Source organism: Hylobates moloch, unplaced genomic scaffold (assembly GCF_009828535.3).
Source record: "Hylobates moloch isolate HMO894 unplaced genomic scaffold, HMol_V3 SCAFFOLD_9, whole genome shotgun sequence".
Taxonomy (NCBI): Eukaryota; Metazoa; Chordata; class Mammalia; order Primates; family Hylobatidae; genus Hylobates; species Hylobates moloch.
The window spans coordinates 5,084,270-5,100,303 of NW_026652284.1; the positions used below are offsets into that span (position 1 = coordinate 5,084,270).

General features: G+C 53.4%; 1 long non-coding RNA gene across 2 annotated transcripts; it reads left to right on the top strand.

Moving 5' to 3' along the window:
- The first annotated feature begins 662 nt into the window (after nt 1-662).
- LOC131384195 (uncharacterized) lies at nt 663-7,315 on the top strand. Of its 2 annotated transcripts, none has more exons than XR_009214812.1 (3): nt 663-795; nt 4,900-5,063; nt 7,010-7,315. It is a non-coding gene; the product is annotated as an uncharacterized LOC131384195 (long non-coding RNA). The 2 variants fall into 2 exon arrangements; XR_009214813.1 differs by having other exon boundaries at nt 681-795; nt 4,880-5,063.
- The last annotated feature ends 8,719 nt before the right edge of the window (nt 7,316-16,034 follow it).

Below are 16,034 nucleotides of genomic sequence, written 5' to 3' on the forward strand. Positions count from 1 at the left end.
TAAGCATTCTCTTTTCTCTGAAGCCTCACCAACATCTGTTATTTTTTTACTTTTTAATAATTGCCATTCTGACTGGCGTGAGATGCTGTCTCATTGTGGTTTTGATTTGCACATCTCTAATGATTAGTGATATTGAGCATTTTCTCATGTGTTTGTTGGCAAACTTTATGTCTTCTTTTGAGAAGTGTCTGTTCATGTCCTTTGCCCACTTTTCAATGGGATTATTTGGTTTGTTTGCTTGCTGATTTGTTTAAGTTCCTTATAGATTCTAGAAATCAGATCTTTGTCAGATGCACAGTTTGCAAATATTTTCTCCCCTTCTGTAGGCTGTTTGCTCTGTTGATATTTTAATAGTTTCTTTTGCTGTGCAGAGGTCCCATTTGTCTATTTTTTATTTTGTTGCATTTGCTTTTGGGTTCTTCATCACGAATTCTGAAAGACATTCTTTTAAAAACAAACTCTCAGGCATGTCAGTGGTAACTGTGCCCCTGAAAGGGTGGTGGCCCATGCACAGCTTCTGTCTCCCATCAGTCCATGCACAGCTTCTGTCTCCCATCAGTCCATGCACAGCTTCTGTCTCCATCAGTCTGGTCCTCCAGTAGCAGTGAGAATCTCCTCAGTTCTTGTCTGTTCCATCAGGCCAGCCCACCATCTGGGCCCCAAACTCGAGTGTTCACCCTGTAGCCCTGGTTGGAATGTCTGTGCTCCAGGCTGGAGACCACAGTGAACCTCTGCACAGATGTGTCTCTACCACCAGCTGTGTGCCTGCTGCTCTGTAGCCCCTGGGATTCACAGGTAAGCCAGGTGTAAGGTTTGGTAAAAATGAATTCCAGCACCCTCGCTTGTGCCTGTGCGGTGCCCTGTGCCTTCCCCACTATTTCTATAAGCCCTGCGGCCTCTGCCATCCTACCCCCATCTGCTCCGGGTTTGGCATCCGCTGAGCTCTCTTGACTCACTGTCTCTCACTCAGCTGTCTCTTCTCTTGTCTCTGCGATGAAGCTTCTAGTATTCTCAGCCCTGACTCCCAACACCTCCCCACATACTCTGCCTGCATCAGACCTGACAAAAGTTTCTTCAGGGGGATTTTATAGTCAGAATGGCAGAGTAGAGGAAGGCAGGTGGGAATATTGGCAGCCCTTTGGCCATCCAGCCACTTCTCAAAGGCTGTGCTTTCTGGAAGGTTCTCCAATTAGAAGCACCCATCAATCGGAAAAATTAAATCAAGGAAGTTCCCGGAACAAAGAAGGACTCAGTGCTTTGGTTCCGGATGCCCAGGTAGCAGGCATTGTGGAAGGACCTTCACACCAGCTCCTGAGCCTGCATTCCTGTGTCAGCAAAACACCATCATAGTGTCAGCATCAAATCCTGTAACCGGCTGTGAGAGGCTCTGGGCTGGGCTCTGTATACACACGACCCCTGAGACGTCACTCCACCTTTGGATGTGAAATGTTCAGGGTTCAGCCCTCTGTGAACTGGAGAGGGACCCCAGGCACCCACCCCGCCTTCTCTAATGAGTCCATGGCCCCCATCTCCTGCACCTTAAGGGACCTGGAACCTTAACGGTCCCCACGCAGCCTCCCCTGTCTCTGCGAACCTACCGCTGAAGGCCTCTGCCAGAGCTGCTTCCTCTCACAGGCCAGAGCAATTTACCTGAATCATTTATGGTGGCATAAAGGTGGGGGAACGTTTGGAATCCTGAGCAGCCCCTCGGGAACCACTGCCACTCTGCAGCATTCCCAGGGAGCCCCCAGCCCTTACCCAGGCTCAGGGGGTGGGGGGAACCATCTCACTGCAGCCAAATCCCACTTCCCATGGCTCTCCAATGGATTTTAATCTAAAGCACATTTACTGCTGGAAACTAATTCAACATGCCTCAGAATGGTTGAAATCATTACATAAGCAGCTGACCTTTAAAGACGGGGCCAGAGGTGGCAAGACACAGTTGCATCAGCTCGGGGTAAGGAGCTGCTGCAGGAGACAGGCCTGTGCCCGCTGCAGGAGCTTTGAGTAGAAATGTCAGGAGGCAGAGCCTCCGACTCACAGCACAGGCAAAGCCAGAGTGGGGCACACAGGGACTCCACCTGGCCCCCACCACCCACCTGCAACGTGGGAGACCAGCAATAGAGGTGTCAGTGAACTGAGATGCAGGACAAGACGCACACATTGATAAATCAGACTTGGCCCTATGCCTGCCAGCCCGGTGGAAGCTGCTGACCAGGCTCTGGGCATCCTGAGCTCCCTTTACTCTGCGCTGCCCTTCCCTGCCTTCACCGGCCCAATCCCCTCCACCATTTGTAAATCTGCTTTTCACCCAGCAGTGAACCTCCACCCCAGCACCTTTCCATCCCATATGGGAATCTCCTTCTCAGCACTTTGCACACCTGAAACTTGAGCTGAACGCTGATTTCTTCTGGGTAGGGCTAAACTGAAGAGACTGCATCTTACTTACTGTTCAGTGTTTCCAGCACATAGTAGGCATACGGCAAAATGATAAAAACGAAGAGCAAATGTCCATCACACATACGTTCAACCTCCCTACTAATCAAAGAAATGGAAATTAAAATGAGATTCCCTTTCACCTTCAAACTGATTTTTTTTTTAATTCATAAATGAAAAGATACAATTCCAGGCAGGTAAGGTTAGAGGAAGACAGACATTCCCAAACACTGAGGACAGGGGATATAAATGGGCATAGGCATCTGGAAAACAACCTGTCACTTTATGTCTATCAGCTAGACTAGGCCAAGTTATGCTATAGAAACAACAATGGAAAATCTACCAGGGCACAGCAAAGCTCTGACCCTTCCTCACACCACATGTCAGGAGCAGTGGGTGTTAGGCTGTGGGGAGTGCTCTTGGCATCATGGTGTTCCTCACTCTTGGACCCAAGCTGATGAAGCAGGAAACATCTAGAATGTTGTTGCAGAATATGGAGGAGGAAAAGAAATGTGGCATAACAAGAAGTGGCTCTTAAACTTTTGCCCAGTGACGGCACACATCACTTCTGCTCATATTTCATTGGCCAAAACAGTCACATGGTCATGCGCTTTGACTTCAGGCACAACTATGTGATGAAGGAAGGAAGGAAGGAAGGAAGGAAGGGAGGGAGGGAGGGAGGGAGGGAGGGAAAGAAAGGAAAAGAAAGAAAGAAAGAAAGAAAGAAAAAGAAAGAAAGAAAGAAAGAAAGAAAGAAAGAAAGAAAGAAAGAAAAAAGAAAGAGCGAGAGATGGGTCGATGGATGGGATGGATGGATGGATGATGGATGGATAGATAGACAGACAGACAGATAGATGAATAGGTGGATAGATGAATGGATAGATAGACAAAGGCATAGCTAGGTGCATAGATAGACAGGTGGATGGATCAATGGATAGGTAGATAAACAGATGATAGGTAGATGCATAGAGAGATAAATAGGTAGATGAATGGATAGATAGGTGGATGGATGGATGAATTAGATACAGTAGGGGGGAAAGAATGGATAAACAAATGTATGCTCCATGAGAGCATAGAATTTTTTTTTTTTTTTGAGACAGAGTCTCGCACTGTGGCCCGAACTGGGGTGCTGAGGTGCAATGGCACGATCTCAGCTCACTGCAACCTCCTCAGTTGGGATTACAGGCTCACACTAACACACCCGGCTATTTCTATGTATTTTTAATAGAGACAGGGTTTCGCTATGTTGGTCAGATGGGTCTCAAACTCCTGACCTCGTGATCCGCCCACCTTGGCCTCCGAAAGTGCTGGGATTACAGGTGTGAGCCACTGCACCCGGCTGACTTTTGTTGTTTTTAATGGCAATGATTTTTATCTGTTTTGAACAGCACTTCACACATACTACCTTTTTGTTAGCTGGATGGATGATGGATAGATGGATGGATGGAGGGGTGATGGGTGGATGATGAATGGATGATGGATGGATGGTGGATAGAATGATGGGTGGATGATGGTTGGATGGATAATGGATGGCTGGATGATAGATGGATGAATGATGGATGGATGGTGGATGGATAATGAATGGATAATGGATAACGGATGATGGATGAATGATGGATGGATGGATGGATGAATGGTTGACGAATGATAGATGGATGATGGATGGATGAATGATGGATAGATGGATGGATGATGGGTAGATAATGGATGAATGGACGATGGATGATGAACGGATGGACAGATGGATGGATGATGAATGGATGATGGATGGATGGATGATGGATGGATGATGGGTGGATGGATGAATGAATTAAATAGATAGAGTTGGGAAAAAGAATGGATAAATAAATGTATGCTCCATGAGGGGATAGACTTTTGTTGTTTTTAATGGCAATGATTTTTATCTGTTTTGAACAGTTGTTTTTAATGGCAATGATTTTTATCTGTTTTGAACAGCACTTCACGCATAGTACCTTTTTGTTAGCTGGATGGATGATGCATGGATGGATGGATGGATGGTTGATGGTTGGCTGATAGATGGATGATGGATGGATGGTGGGTGGATGATGAATGGATGATGGATAGACAGATGGATAATGGATGGATGGATGAGAAGTGAAAGAGCACTAGCAAGAGCAAGAGTGAAAGCAGAACTGAGAGCAAGCCCATAAATGGAAAAAATCAACCTACATGGCCCACAAGGAAAGGATCTAATCTCTCCATGGCTGGATGGTGTTGGAAGAGAAGTCTTATTTTTAATATAAATTCAGTTGTGTCCCAAAAGTATACATTTGGGGCATTTGGGGTGCTATGATCTTTGTTTTGTTACTGTAATTTCAGAGAGAGTCTCAAAGACCCTGAGGAGTTTTCTCTCTTCTCTCTGTCTCTTTCTTCCTCTCTCTCTCTCTCCCTCCCTTCCTCCCTCCCCCACCCTCCTCCACAGCCTTCCTTCCTCCCCTCCAGCTTCACAAGAGCACATTGAACACCACCTCTGTCATGTCCCAAGCCAGGCACCAAGGTCACAAGCATATTCCACTCCTCCCACCCTTCAAAGTGCTCACAGGTTACTGGAAGAGAAACAAGTAAACAGGTCTTCAGGACACAAGGGACACAGCACAATGACAGAGGTAAATCCAGGAAATGGGGAACCAAGATAAGTAGCATCTGATGATTCAGGAGGATCAGGGAAAGTAACCCAGAAAATGTGGCATCTGAACTATTTCCTGAAAGATGAGGAAGAGTTGGTCAGGTCAATGCTGGGCAGCAGCTTACAGGACAGGAACAGTGCAGACACAAATGAGACTTAGAAAGTGTATTTGTCAGCTCAGACCAACCACCATAACAAACAATCCCAACACCTTAGAGACTTCACAACATCCAAGTTACATCTCACCACCAGGCAGCCATCCAAAACTTGTGTTCCTGGACAGATGGTGCTCCTGGCTGGCTCCCTCCGAAGCAGACCAGGGTCCTTCCATCCTCTAGGTCCTTAGAGTCACTCTCCCTCCATCCAGAGTCATACTGTGAGGGTTTCATGGGCCAGAACCAGAAGGGGTGCACTTTGCCTGTTCCTCCCACTATCCATGGCCAGAAAGCAGTCACCTGGCTGCCCCTAACTACAAGGAGGTCCAGGAAATGTCATCTGGCTGAGTACCAGGAGGATAAAGGAAATGTCTATCCAGTTTGGAAATAATCGTACTGACTCCCTCCCCATCACCCCCACCCAGGCCTGTGCATTCTGGGCAACTCCTGTGGCTATCCGCACAGACCTGCAGCTACCAATGCCCACTGCACTGTCCTCACAGGGGTATCGTGGCTCCCTCTTGAGAGCCAAAGCGCAGATTCTGGAAAGGACTTTACTCCCTGCTCCTGGCTTCTAAGCAACAATAATGCAAATGAACAATCCAGAAGACTTCATTCTGGGTGTTTTCACAACAGCTTGCTAGCCCACATCACAGAAGTAAAAGACATGAGGCAGAGTGGAAGGGACAGAAGATGAGACAGGAAAATAAGACGTTCTGAGGTTCCATCCTCGGCTTTCCTGGAAGTTCATCCATTTGTCAGTTCAACACACAGACAGTGTGCGCGTCCTCTGTGCCCAGCTCTGCCAGCAGCTGGGGATGTTTCGTGAAGACGGGAGGATTCAGTCCTGTTGGGAAAATGGCAGTGAAAACCCAGTGTGATGGGCAACGGTGGAGCTGAGGGTGGGGAGTCCAGGGAGGCTGCTGCCTCAAGTGGGATGGGGTCTGGGATGGGAAAGGCCAGGGCCATTCACCAGCTAATGGGAGAGGGAGAGCATCCCTGCCAGAGCCTACAGCCTGAGCCAGACCCCGGGGCAGACAGAAGCCAGGCCTGAGAGTGGCCTCCATGCAGCAAAGCAGGGGGAAAAGGACAGACAGGTGGGAGAGAGATGGCTTGGGACCAGGAGCCCCCTGAGGACTAGGAGGCCCCATAGGTAGGAGCAGCTTTGAGGGGCAGGAGGCTGAGCTTCCAGTGTCTCTGAAGGAGGGGGAGAAGTGTCATGAGTCTTGCACAGTGGAATGACTAGCGTTTCTTGCCCTACCAGTTAAATAGGAGGGCAAGAGAATTTTGTCCAAGCATGGGACTGGGCGTGGTATCCTAGTGAGGAAAGATCTGAGACAGAAAACCAAAATGATTACAGAAGCCAAGCGAAAGCAGTTAAGTCTCCCTAAATCCTTTTGTCCAGAGACAAAAGGTGTGTGGCCAAAGAATGGAAATTTAACTAGAAAGCAGTTACCCTTCAAAGGCACACAAGTGACCACAAGACTTCCTTGAGGCTCAGAGGAGATGGTTTTAAAACAAACCAAAGAATACTAGACATTCCACCCATGGGAAAGGGAATACCAGTGGGAACCCAGAAAGATTCCAGAGATGCTAAGATTTCTGGATGGGGGGAGGAGAAGTCCGTGATACAGACATTTGGGTAAATCCCTAATTTTCCGGGGTCAACATCTTGGAAGGCAATTTCCACAGGCTTCTCAACCAGGTTTCTCATCTGGACTGCTGACACAAAAATGATGTAAGTGACTATTTTCTCAATTGTCCCAAATAGCTAGAACCATTCTGGATGCAAAGGAGAGAAGTTGATTCATCGCAACGACAGATGCTGTCAGCCCTTCGGGCTGAATTCCCGGGACCCACATCTCATCCTGCTTGTCAAACCTCTTGATTCAGTGAATCCCTGGTTCATTCAGAAAACAAAACTCATCACTTTCAAAGCCAAAGAATCACCATGAGGAAGCTTAATGTAAATTTCCAAAATGTAAAAGAAAATATTCCAAGAGCACTGGTCTTCGAAACAGACCGCGGAGGGTTAAAAGTCAAGGCCTCCTCCCACAAATAAAAGAAACCCAAAATGTTCCACCTGTGTTATCTAAACAACAATGTAATAAACAGCTTGAAAACTTATCAGGTATTTGAGAAATACGTGATTTGTCAAGGAAACCCAAGATAAGAGGAAGGCAGAGAAACTGTGGTCAACAAGCGGGGGCTATGGCTCCCTGGGGGTTCTGCAGTGGGTTCCCCGGGCTGAACACCCAACATCAGCACCGCCTGGGGGAAGCTCGTCGACTACAGCATCTTAGGCCCCACCGAAGAGACGTTGGAGATGCAGCCAAGGATGGCATAATTGTAACCAGTTCTCCAGCTGATCCTTATAAAGAGGCAGATTTGGGAACCGCCACTGCCGCCCAGCACAAATTCAGTCCTGACTCCCTTCCCCGGGCTTCAGAAGGCAGGAGCTCTTCCCAAGGACGCTGCCCAGCTCCACCTGGAGCCAGGTGAGGGTCCAGAGGCACAGCACCCAGCCCTTGTCTCACAAATGTACTACATACACATGTGCGCGCACACACACACACACACATTAATGTACATATGCATACACGTGTATTCATGTGTATGCACACATGTGCACACACACATACGTACACACGTGTGCACACACATTCATCTACAAATGTACTTCCACAGACATGTGCATGCCAGCACACATATGCACACATACAAATGCACATGCACACATGCCAGCACACACCATGCATGCCCAGGCACAATCCTCCATTCCTGAGGTGAGGAGGAAGTTGGGGAATTCTGGCAAAACCATCCGCCTCCTCACCGGCTTCCTGCCAGGCCAGGGGAAGGGCTCTCTGGTTCTGCGCTCCTTTGGTGATGAGCAACCAGCCCCTTCCCCAGATGAGCCCATGCCTCACTTAAGCCTGGGAGCTCAGGTGGGCTTGCACAGATGCCCAGGATGAACTTCAACTGCTGCTCTGAGCTGTGCAGGGCCTGATGAGGTCACAGGAGGATTGACTGGGGACCGGGGGAAGTGAGCAGCATGGGCAGTGGGGTCAATGCCCCTCAGAATATCTCTGGCTCCGTGCACAGCAGTGCAGGCCCCACTGATGTGCCCACCTCTTGCCTGGGCAGGGGGGTGCTTTTGGCTCATGGACACCTTGGAGAACCTCAAGAGTCACCCTGTCTCTGTCCCTTTGGTTTCCTGGATGAGGCAGGCAGCACGCCCCTGCACACACCTATCTGCCCTGAGCCCACTCCTCACCTTCCCATCTGGCCCTGACGGAGGAACAAGCTGAGCTGGAGGCTGCACCTCAGGCTTTGGAGTCCCTCAAGCGACCTCACCCCTGCTGCAGATCCCTAATCCACAGAAGACAGATGAGCCCATGGGGCCAGCCCAGGCCCCCGCCCCACCCTACCACCCACTTCCTGATGTGCCCGGTGCTGTTTGGGCCCCAGGGAGGAGGAGGAGCTCCTTGAAAACAGTGGTCATGGCTCCCATCACCCGTGACATGGGACTTTGGACAAGTTATGTATGCCTGGCGCCTCACCTGTCTGCCAGGCGCCTCACACCTGCCCACAGGGCCTCCAAGAGGAGAATGTGAGGATCTCCATGCACTGCCTGGCACAGGGGGAGCCTCATAGTGGGTGAGGTCATTGTAAGACTTAAAGAATGAAAACGCACACACAACTCTCCCTCTCAAATAAGCACAGCAAAATACACAGAAGCAGTCCAAGCTTCTAATAAACTCTCCCACCCTAAATCCTTAAAAACTACTAGTCCATAAAGGAGTACGGCTCTGACCTAACTCAGCCAGCCGCCCCTCTCAAGTTTATTTAAAATAAACCTGTCCCTGTTGACAGTACAGCCACCCTTCGTGTTTCTCTCCTCTTTCTTTAATTATTACAGTCACAGTCTCTTGCCTGGCAAGACAGGCACGTGTCTTCAGGAAACGACATGTGTGCTAGGTAGTGTGACTTCCGTGAGTGCAGGAGCAGTGACCCAGTCCCCTTCTCCCCACAGCGCCACCTCAGTCCCTCAGTCACATCTAGGTGGCTCATCTTCAGCAAGATGTAAACTGGCCACAACCTCAGCCGCTGAGGACCTCTCTCCCCTCTTGAGAGATGTCAAGGTCCCTTTCCCAGCGCCCCTGGCTGTGCGGCCCTGACGTCCCCGCTCACAGCAGGATGCCCACCACGGCCCCATCAGCTGGGCTCCTGGCCTTCACCAACCACCCAGCTGGGCTGGCTCTGTGATGTCAGCAGTGAAGAAGACACAGTCCCTGAACGTGGAATCACAACTGAGAGGGAGGGACTGCTGGCCACGTGGGCTGCCTGTGGCCCCTCAGAGCCCTCAGCACCCGGGGCATTTCCAAGCAAGTCTGGCAATAGCAGGTGGAAGCTATGCTCTGCCTAGCCCATCGCATGACCCCTGGAGGGGCTGCCCCCTCCTCGGCCAACTCAAGACAGGCTGGCACCTCCCTCCAAGGCTCCTGCCCTCCAAATCCAAGGACTCTGCTTCCTGGGAAGGACAGGACCTGCTCACCCCCTCCCCATGGAGGGGGCTGGAGGAGCCAGGTGTCTAGAAGGGGCTGAGGCTTCTCAAAGCTGGCACTGACCCCTCCAGATGAGCTCCCCTCTCTTGCTGCCTCCTCTCAGTGCAGAGGTTCAGGGGTGGTGAGGAAATCACAGGCTCACAGAGAGTCCAGCCGACAGCTCCTCCGTCAGCCCCTGCACACTGCAGAGCACATCACGGGTGCAGAACATGAAGCTCTGTTGAGTGAGGCATTCCTCACCTAGCAGCGAAGGCAAGCCCATCCCACAGATGTGGATGCAGGGTCCTGGGGGCAGCCTCCCCCTCTCCCTGCCCATGTGGTCTTAGGCACTGTGCAGGGAGAGGGCACAGTTTTCACTACCCACCCTAGCCCTGGGGAAAGGAGACCTGGACCCAGCCAAAGACCACCACTCCAGGCCCTGCGGTGGCCCAGGCCTGGCGCTGGACCCCAGCAAGGCTGGTCCCACCCTTCCGTGAGATCTGCTGTGTCCACACTGCCAGCAAGAAGCCCTGCCCCTTCACAGGAGACATCCGGCTCCAGCCCAGCAACAAGGCTCCAAACACTTTCTGGAGAAAGTCGGGCCTGCCACGCTCACAGAGCCCAGATCCAGCTCTGCGTGAAGCTGGCTGGGCCTCAACACTGGGTAACTGGGCCCTAGCACAGCATCTCCACGTGCGCCTGAGGGGGTGTTCTTTTTTCTTTCTTCTTCTTTCTTTATTCCTCCCTCCCTTCCTTCCTCCCTCCCTCCCTTCCTTCCTTTCTCTCTTTCTTTCTTCCATGTATTTATTTAATTTTACTCACGCTACTTTGACCCTTTCAACTGAAAAAAGTCCCAGCCAATCCCCACACGCAAGAGCCGGCCCTCCTTCCAGGAGCTCCCAGTGCCAGCACGGGGTAGGCCTTATGCTGACTGCATCTGGAACTCAGAGAAGCCAGAGGTCAGAGTGAGTCCCCAGCTCTGCTTCCAGCTCAGCCTCTCCCTGGACCTCAGTTAACTCCAGGCCTGAGCTGAGTTTAGAATCCTGTAGCCTGTCTGAGATTCAGCTTCAATGACCAACTCAAGCCTCCCAACACACATGCACGCTCACAGATGCAGAGTCACAGGCACAGAGACACACACATACACACAAAGAGACACACAGACACACACAGGAAAAGACACACAAACTGAGAAAGTGACACAGATACAAACACACAGAGACACACACACAGATACACAGAAAAAGAGACATACAGACACACAAACACACAGACACACAGGAACACAGAGAGACACACAGATACACACAGAGACAACACACAGGCACACACACATCTGTGACGCTCTGAAGACTCAGGCAGGGCTGTCCCTCACCCACCACAGCCTCATCCTGCCAACCAGGCTGGACAGGGCCCCTGAGGCCATTGCGGGGGCACAGCAAGTTTGCACGGGCAAACCCACGTTCGTTCCCTTGTAACGCTGGCTGCAGCATCCAGGCAAAGGCTTCCCAGGCTGAAGGGGGCTCCGTGCAGGAGGAGGGGCCCCACACGCCACCCCATGCCCCACTTTCCTCCCTCTCTCTTCCCACCTGCCACCTCCGGCTCCGCGGCAGGGAGTTCTGGTAACAGCTAGACACACGGGCAGAAACCCACAAAAAGACTCACACACGTGTGTGTGTATTCCAAGGAAGAAGTGAAATCCCTGCTCCCATTGCCATGGCAACCCCACCCGGAGCTACAGCAAGAGCTTTAATTGGCAGTACTTATTTGGCTGAAACCCCAGGAATAATCAACAGGAGATTAGAAGCATTAAAAACCAGCAGGGGCATCCTGGAGAAGACGATGACAGAAAGGACGATCCCCCTGAAAACTCTATTGATGACAGTAATGACAATCGTATGGTTTATTGCGTGACCGCGTCACGCCAGCCTGTGCTAAGTTTTTTGCATGTGTTGTTTCACTGGATCCTTCCAACAGCCCTTTGATCATTTCTCCCATTTTGCAGATGGAAAGTTCTCTGAGGCTCAGAGAGGTAAAGGAAGTGGCCCAAGGCCACACAGGATTTAAAGCCTGCTTGGAATGACTCCAAACGCCACCTTGGTCATGATGGTCATGAGCACTGTGCTTTGCCTGGGGTCCCCCAGAAGGCACCAGCGTCAGCTCCCGGGACCCCTGTAGCGCTTCCAAGGCAGCTGACACCCCCATGCCCCCGGTGGCTAAAGACCACAGCTCAGCCAGCCAGAGGGCCTGGCCAGGGTTGACCTCCAAGACACCAGCCAATGCCTGTGTCCAGGTTGCTGCCGGCTTCACCCCTCAGACTGCCCGTCCCTGCTGCTGCTCTGGCCACAGCATCCACCCTGCAACCCGCCGTGGGCCTGCTGACCCCTGGTGGCAGCCGTGGGGCATGGCACCAAGACGTGGACTTAACTCCCAGACCCTAAGGAGGAGGGCGCTGGTCCAGGAGCGCCCCATGCTTGGGAGAGCCCCTGCGAAGGGTTCTGAGGGTGCCAGAGCCAGGCGGGCAGGGCAGCATGGCCAGCACCCAGCACCTTTTACAGGCGTTCAGAAGGGAAGAGCCGGGCTCCGGGAAAGGCTGCCCTGTAGTTGCTCCCTTTTCTGCTCAGGCAGCAGCTGACAGGGGAGGCCAGTTAGCACCAGGGATCCTCTGGCCACGACAGTCCTGCCACCATCCACGAGCAAGTGAATGAGGCCTGTCCTGCCCAGAGCCCAGCCAATCGGCACTGCAGACAAAGGACGCTGACCTGGGCTGAGTCCCTGGCCAGGCCCTAGCCTTGGAAGGGCTCTGCCATCCCATCCACAGCCCCCGGGCCACTGATGGCAGCACCTGGACCCTGGACCCTGAGCCCTGGTCTCAATCACAACGTCGGTGCTGGTGCTGTCTGAGCACGGCTCCCTGGGGAGCCAACATCGCTCCAAGTGCCGGGACCTCCAGCTTTGTCTGTTGCATGATTTCTGGGAGCAAACAGCCTGCAGCCGCTGATCAGCAGCCATCGGACAGGCACAGAGCAGAGCCCCCAACGATGGCGGCAGCAAGCGGGCTTCCCAGGCTTCCCAAACGTGTATCCACTGGACAATTTAAATTGCTTTTTTTTTTTAAAAGCAACTGGCATTTACTCTGTTGACATCTTATTAAACTTCCCCCTCTGGAGCTCCTCAAATATGCAAGTCACTGTATTCCAAATAAGGGGACTAACAGTTGAAACAGCGAGGCAGCGGTGTGCAATGTGACCCGCCTTCCCTGGAAAGTCAGAGCACAGAGGCACCGTGAGGGCCGCACCTGCCAAGCTGTCGGTCAGGAACGCACCAGGTGCCGCAGCCGGCTTGCTCCTTTGCCTCCTTGAGCTGCAGCCCAGACCCGAGCCAGCCGAGGAGCTCGGGGTGGACTGTGCAGGGCTCAGCGGGACCACGCCGCCCACCTGGCGCCGGGGCTGAGTAGTTCCGGTGTGGGGCGAGGCCCCTGCTAAAGAAAGCCGTGGGCCATGATCTTCCACAGGGTGCCAAGACCACATGGGGTAACATCAGCAGGGAACTCTGGGGAGACCAGAGATATCTGAGGAGGCCGCTCCCTTACCCAGATGTGAGGAGCCAGGGCCGCCCCTGCCACAGGCCTGCCTTTAGGAAGCAGCACTCAGTGACCCAGGGAATTGGATAGGAACCAAGGGCTCTCTCTGCCCCTTCTCACAGCCCTAACAGAGAAGTCAGGTAAGCTGACACAGCCAAGGAGGTGGCTGTCCCCTCTCACTGGCCTGTGTGCCATCCAGGGGGCACAGAGAAAGAAGAACCAAAGGCTCTGGGGCTCAGAAATCTTCAAGCCCCTACGCAGGCCTGCAAGTCCCAAGGCACAGCCTCTTCTCAAAGCAAGTGCAGAGAAGGCTGGGCCATAGACTGACGGCAGGAAGGGAGGAAGGCGGGGGAAGGAGGGAGGAAGGGAGAAACGGAGGGAAGAAGGACGGGAGGAGGGAAAGAGGACAAAAGGGAGGGAGGGAGGAGGAAAGGGAAGGAGGGAGGGAGGAGCAAAGGGAGGGAGGAGCAAAGGGAGGGAGGAGCAGAGGGAGGGAGGAGGAGAGGGAGGGAGGAGGGGAGGGAGGAGGAGAGGGAGAGAGGAAGGGGGAGAGGGAGGGAGGAAGGGAGACAGGGAGAAAGAGAGGAGGGAGAAGGAGATGGAGGAGGGAGGAAGGGAGGGAGAAAGGGAGGAGGGAGGGAGGGAAGGAAGGAGGGAGGGAGAGGAGAAGGAAGAGGGAGGGAGGGAGGGAGAAGATAGGGAAGGAAGGAGGGAGAGAAAAAGGAGAAGGAAGATGGAGGAAGGAAGGGAGGGAGGGAGGGAGCAGGGAGAAGGGAAAGAGGAGGGAGGGAGGGAGGAGGGAGGAGGGAGAAAGGGAGAGGGAGGAGGGAGAGAGGGAGGAAGGAAGCAAATGGGCATTGGAGTCAGAAGAGCCTGGAGTGAACCTAGTCCTGCCGTCTACAAGTCGTGCCACTTTGGGCAGGTTCCTTACCTCTGGCCTCCCTTTCCCCACCTGTAAAATGGGCTCAGTCGCCGCTCTTCCCTGGCAGGGCTATTGGGGAACTAAGCAGGGCCATGTGACGTGAAGTGCTCGGCGCAGCACCTGGCACAGCGCTCAACAGTCACTCCCTTCCTGCTTAGTGTCCATTCAGGACACCTCGCCTCTCCAGGTGACGCATGCTCAGTGGGTGAGGACAGGGGTGCACTTCCTTCTCTACCCGGGCTTGGCCCTGTCTCAGCCTGACCCTATGGCCCCTTGATTTCCACTTCTCAGCTGAGGGAAGTGGCTGCTCCATGGTCCCCACTGGCCGGCCAGGCTCTCCTTCTGCCAGCTCCTTCCTCCAGACTTGGGGACCCTTTTGCTCACCCTGGAGGATGTTGGGGCTCTGAGGTGGGTCTGAATGAATGGAGACAGCTTCCCAGGTCCCAGGGAGCTTGCAAAGGGTTCTCCTGGCTGGGTTTCCCTGCAGAGCTTCAGTGACATCTGTGCTGCCAGAGGTCTAATGTCCCTTGGTATCATCAGGCACGGGTGGGCTGGGAGGGTCCTTGTGAGGGTCCCAGTGCTTGGGGGCCAGGGTGACTCCTCTACCGCAGTCCTCAGGGCAGCCTGGGGCCCAGGACTGCAGGGATGCTGGAGACTTCTACAACAGTCACTAAAGCAGCACAGCCCTAGGAATGGGGGACTGAGGAAGCCGCGTGACCAAACCCACCACTGCTCCCATGGGGGTGTCTCTGATGGGCAGCCTCAGGGTCCCCGTGTAGGCCGGCCCAAGCTGCCAGTGAACCCCTGGGGACCCAGAGAGGCCAGACAGTGTTCACAGGACCCCGGAACACCGAGCGAGAGGCTACAGTGTCCTGGAGAGCCAAGGGCCGGGTCCAGAATCGCTCGTGCTGGGGAGAGCTCCCTGTGCACGCTCAAGACAAGGGAGAGTGCAGATGGCCCAGGGCTCACATGCTAGTCCCCAAGTGGCAAGTCTTCCAAATGCGGCAAAGTCGCCTATGTGGCCAGAAAGTCCCCAACAGCACAGCACTAAGGAGCTCAGAACCTGGACCCGAGGACTGTTCGCCCCTCGAGGTGGACGCATGACTCCCATGGGCAGAACCAAGTGGGAGCCTCTGGGTGTCTGTCCGTGGAGGGCTGGGCTGATCCGCAGGGCCGTCGAGTCTGTCTGATGCCTGCAGAGAGGGGCCTGGGCAAGATCCACGTTCTCGAGCAATGGACATTGTCCTCTCTGGCTCCAGCAGTGCCCTCGCCCAGCCCCAGCAAGACTCACAACTGCAGTGTGGACAGAGATAATAGCTGTGGTTCACGGAGGGCTGCAGCCACCTTGCTTCATCCTCCATGAAGCCCACGTGAGCCGGGCAGCATTGGGGTTTGTATCGGCCCTGTCTTACAGATGAGAACATGAACGCCACTGGGAATTCAAACAACTGCCCAGCCCTGCACCCTCAGGAGCAGCTGCCCCATGGTGCAAACTCAGACCCATCTCAGCCCAGCGTCTCTGGCCTTTGCCTGGGAGAAGGGCCTCGGTTGCACCCAGTCCTGCAGGCCGGGGCTGTTCTCCAGCAAAACCAATTACTGGGAGACGTCTCTGGGCCTGGGATGGGCACTGCCGGGAGGGAAGGCGGGGGCCGCCAGCAGGAACATGGAGCTGCCAAGGCACCAGGATTGGGACAGGGTGCCAGGGGCCAGTCCCTCCCTCCCATGGTGCCCTGGGCCCCTGCCATAG